This window comes from Danio rerio, chromosome 15 (genome assembly GCF_049306965.1).
Source record: "Danio rerio strain Tuebingen ecotype United States chromosome 15, GRCz12tu, whole genome shotgun sequence".
Taxonomy (NCBI): Eukaryota; Metazoa; Chordata; class Actinopteri; order Cypriniformes; family Danionidae; genus Danio; species Danio rerio.
Genome location: NC_133190.1, coordinates 6409673 through 6415000, shown reverse-complemented (window position 1 = coordinate 6415000; position 5328 = coordinate 6409673). Strand labels below are relative to the sequence as shown.

Below are 5328 nucleotides of genomic sequence, written 5' to 3'. Positions count from 1 at the left end.
AGACTTATTAATGATTCCTACTTGTCTTCATCGTGATGAAGAGTAGGCAAAATCTGCTATGTAGCGGGGGGGGGGGGGGAGGGGGGGAAGAAGACTGACTTCATCAGACCCTGGATTCGAACCGAGTTCATGCTCGAACGTGTCAAAACATGTTACTATACGCTTTACACCCCATTCACACGGGGCTTCAGCGTCAACGCTTGACTAAAGGCGTGTCTGAAATAGGGGCTGACGCAATCGTCATAGAAGTATCAGCCAATGAAATTCAGTCAGCAATAGGCCACTGTCTAGCTGGTGTATTTGCATACAGCAATCTGATTGGCTGACGCTTCCGTTAGCGCTTGAGAAGTTGAGCTAGTCCCAACTTCTGCTGCGAGCAACGCCTCTGAAGCGGCGCCGACGGATCCACAATGCAGTTCGGCAACGCCTGACTACACCCATTCAAACTGAATGTGAAGCGTTGACGCCGACGCCCCGTGTGAATGGGACGTTACGAGTTACGCCACTCCCGCTGTCAGAGACACTTTAAAATTTTACACCTATAAATCGCATTTCTTTTTTAATTGACTGTTCAGACCCAACTGTGTTAACTGCATCAGCTAAACTCTCCCACTCTATTTTTTTCTTTTGTTATTAATTCCGGAGAACAAACTTGCAAATAACAATTTTTCTCCAGTCTACCACCCAAAGCAGCACCTCCAAATCACATTCTCTTCAAAGTTTCTCTTTTTGCTTGCTTTTGCCATTGCTTTTTCATTGGGTTTTGCCAAAGTAGAGTCATTAGCATATTCATATGGGGTAGGAGGCAGTGAGGGGTTTTGTGCTCGTGCATGTTGCGCTCAGTTTCACGTTCATTCGGATGTACAAAGAAAATATGCGTGGGATTCGGCGTATGCAGTGTTTCATACATCTGATTTTTTTTTACTGCGTACGCACATTTACACACTGCAAAAAATGCTTTTCTTTCTTAGATTTTTTGTTTTGTTTCTAGTCCAAATATCTACAAATTCTTAAATCAAGAAGCATTTTCTAGCCAAGCAAAACATATTGGGCTCTATTTTGACGGTCAAGCGCAGAGCGCAAAACGAAGGGCGCAAACGCTTTCAGGGCGTGTCAGAACACGTTTTTGCTAATTTAAGGACAGGAAAATCTGCTTCGCGTCATGGCGCATGGTCCAAAAGGGTTGAGTTTAGGTGTGTTTTGAGAAGAAACCAATTAGAGTCTCATCTCCTATTACCTTTAAGAGCCAGCTGCGTCGCGCCAAGAGCACATTCGCTATTTACAGGACGCAAAGTAAGTCTAAGTGGAAAAAATGAGCATTTCATTAGCAAACAGTTAACAGTTTTTTAACAGAAAACTGTTAAACAGAGCATCTACCGCGTGAGAATGAAAGATAATGGAACTACTTTCACATTCACTCTTGGATAGGGAAACCTTTACGCACAGACATCAATTAGCCTATAAATAATTAATTTTGTTTGTTAAGCGCAAATATTCGTTTCAAAACTATTTCTAAATTCAGTTCTAATTTCCAGCAAACGAATAAATGAACAATAATAACAAAATGAGCTCAAAAACCTGAGTTATATCCTAAAATACATGCTGTGCCCCTTATGGTCTAAAACCTGACAGGTGGACAAATTTAAGCTTGTTTTTTAATAAAACAAATATAAATATGGATATAATAAATAATACTGCTACTAATAATAACATTAAAGCAAATTGTTATGAATGAACTGAAAAAGCCTCCCGAGATGAAGAAGACATAAAAGCAGTGATTTTTCATATTTATGTAGGCTAGAAAATAATATGTTTTGTAATTTTTTAATCCTTTATATTTATATCCTATATCTATTCTTATTATATCCTATATATATCCTTAATATTTAAATGTTTTCATGTGTAAAGATATTTGCCTATTGCTCTCTTGTGCGTATTAAGCAGTGCGTAAGCGAGGCGCAACTCTGCGCTGGAGTTTAGACCGGGTTAGTTTCGGTCTAATGAAAAATCTATTATAGTTTCTCAAAATAGCAACGCGCCAGCAATGCGCCTCAGAACGCCTTCCTTTTTAGACCAGAACGCCTATGGGCGCACAAATGAGCGCTAATGCATTTGCTATTTATACAGCGCAGCGCAACGCCTCAAAACGACTCTTGCGCCAAGCTGAAACTACCAAAAGACTATTGCGCCGCGCCTTGCGCCACACTGCGCCAGGTGTATGATAGGGCCCATTGTCTTGTTTTAGGAAATATTATGCCAAAATGAAGTGAGTTTTTCTTCAAATAAAGCTAAATAATAAAGTATGCAAAATAATCTTGTTTTTTGATTTGTGATAAGATTATTTTGCTTACCCCATTGGCAGATTATTTAGCTTGATTTAAGGAAAAACTCACTTCATTTTGGCATAATATTTCTTAAAACAAGACAATATGTATTGCTTGTCTAGAAAATGCTTCTTGATCTAAGAACTTTTAGATATTTGGACTAGAAACAAGACAAATAAATCTAAGTACGAAAAGCATTTTTTGCAGTACAGCTTTGTGCGTACGCAATGCTTTAGTATGATTTCAACTCAAGTCTTTACATATGAGGCCCCAGATCTTTTAATCCCAGTTTCTTGGCTAATTGTGTCTTGTACAAATGATAATGATAATGACATGATAATACACACGTTAATCAATATCAGTGTGTGGGAAAAACTACACTGCTGCATCATGGTGTGGTGGGCCTCAAAATCGCTGGGATTTAGATCCTAGTTTAAATTATGAAAAAGTGATTTATTGTGTTTAAATAACTCCAATATGACTGTGCACACACTATTCCTGCACACATTTCTGTCCAATCAGCTTTAAAAAGTAGATTTTGCATCATAGGTGCAGTTTAATTGATTGAACAGACAGCAGATGGCAAAATGGGAAAATGTACATTTGTGTATTCCTGGTTGGAGAAAGGCGAGTTTAAACAGTGGCTGAAGTCTGTCCCTGAAAACAACCGTGTAAATAGCTGCATTTCCACTGTCAGGCCAGTGCGAGCCAGGGCTTTTAACTTGCTTCCGGATCAGGCTCCAGAAGTGACAGTGGAAACGTGACTGGCCCTGGCTCGCTCGCTTTAGGCGCGATAGTGGAAACGCGGTTATTTATTCTTTCAAGCTTTGTTTCGTCCGAGTTTATCTGAATTCGGTTGCATGGTTGTGCTCCACTGATTTATTTAACTACAGTTGTTTATTAACAACTGTTTGCTAAAAACTGTTTATAAAGTTAAAAGTTTGAGTCCACAGCTACTTCACTACTGTACTTAAGTGCTAAAAGGCTGTACCTGTACTCTACTGGAGTATTGTTTTTTTCTCCTACTTCCACCTTTACTTCAGTACATATTTTCGATGAGTTTAATACTTTTACTCCGATAGATTTTTTATGTGCTGCAACGTTACTCGTTACCAGGGGTGTCAAATGATTGAAATCGGTTTAGATCATAACCGGTTATTACGTACTGACGTCATTTATCTCCTATGCGCGATGTCGCAATACTATGGCAAAGGAGGCTCTTACTACAATGAAGGCGGCACAGCACACGAGCCGCTATTTACAAAGAAATGCTGTAAAACTTCATTTTTACTTCTCTATCACACACTTTGGACATTTGACCCGCTGCGCTGGCCTGTTTGTGAGGTAACTTTTCCTCTCCTCTTGGCTGTTAAAGTGATATTTGTGGATCCAGACACAAGCGTGCCTGAGGTGCGAGTTTTCTCCACTGTGTCTATAATGATAACCTGTGATAACCGTGTATTATGCGCATACAGACTGTAACCGAGGCTATTCTTCTCGCCATTGGCGAACAGCGCTTTCATTTCTAAAGCCCTTTCTGTTGAGCAGGTGAAAACAATTACCAATCATAGAGACCTCCCTTGTCAGCGCTCAAAAAGCTAATAAGCTAATATAAAGATAATATTTACATTAGTTTATTCGCTATAAATGCTCATGCTGTCTTCTGTGCATGTTTTGGAGTTTTGTTTGATACATTCAGAAAGAGTGTTTTCTTTGAGCAGTTCAAATTAAGAGCACAGTTCAGATATCTAACTGCTGTGTTAAAAAACAAAATTGTATTACAAATAATATATAAATATTTATAGATTTTAATTTAAAAATTCTTGTGCTGTGAAGAAAAAATCTAATTATGAAAGCATCGTCAATGCACCGTGATACACCAAGATATCGAATTGAACCAAATCGATGGCATGATAATCGTAACCGAACCGAACTGTGAAACCAATGTAGGTTCACACCCCTACTCCTTACAATTATAAACCTTTTTCTTGGCTACTGCATGCAGGGTGACATAATCAACAGATCGTCATTTTATAGGTAACAGTGTTCAGTGATTCGCTGATACTGCGCTCGCTGCCTGTAATGTTAACATAATGCTAGCTCACTATCCTCGGCCCATTCTTAATTTTGATTCTGTAAAATGTCCAAGAAACACAGCGAAAATGGACTTCATTAAGTCTCAACCTTTATTACAGCTCATGACGGACATTTCTCAATGAGGGAATAACAAAACTCTTACCTGAGACAGTGTGTGGGAGCTCTGAGTGCCCAGCAGGTGCGCCGTTGTAATCGATGGCTCTCGCTTGTTTATTAATGACTGTGTCATCGGTGATGTAATTTTGACAGTGGAGCTGTTTGATTCATACTCGTAATCAGGACTTCGTGTCCGTGATGAAACTCTCGTGGTTCGTGTTTGTAAAGTACACCCATCGAAAATTCATCAGTCATATACTAACAGGCGGGCGAGGCAATGGCGCAGTAAGTAGTGCTGTCGCCTCACAGCAAGAAGGTTGCTGGGTCGCTGGTTCGAACCTCGGCTCAGTTGGCGTTTCTGTGTGGAGTTTGCATGTTCTCCCTGCCTTCGTGTGGGTTTCCCCCACAGTCCAAAGACATGCGGTACAGGTGAATTGGATAGGCTAAACTGTCCGTAGTGTGTGAATGTGTGTGTGGATGTTTCCCAGTGATGGGTTGCGGCTGGAAGGGCATCCGCTGCGTAAAAACTTGCTGGATAAGTTGGGGGTTCAATCCGCTGTGGCGACCCCGGATTAATAAAGGGACTAAGCCGACAAGAAAATGAATGAATATACTAACAGACAAAGAAAATGTCATCTGTGTCTGTTCTAATCTCAGATTTTGGAAATGTATCCTCGTAAAATTACGAGTACGTTCCGTTTTCCTTTACGATTTTATAATTACAGATGCATGAATTTTATTTGCGCACAAAATATTTATGACAGTGGTTTTATTCCATACATTTACAACCTACAATTGAAGTCAACTTACA

At 39.8% G+C, this 5328-nt stretch overlaps 1 protein-coding gene across 1 annotated transcript in view; it reads left to right on the top strand.

Annotated features, from left to right (window-relative positions):
• The window catches only part of atm (ATM serine/threonine kinase), a 537450-nt gene extending 532332 nt beyond the window's left edge, over window positions 1-5118 (top strand). The window contains exon 26 of the transcript XR_012391237.1: window positions 4783-5118. The gene's annotated coding sequence lies outside the window, so the exon portion shown is untranslated. The remainder of the gene's footprint in view (window positions 1-4782) is intronic.
• Window positions 5119-5328: the final 210 nt, after the last annotated feature.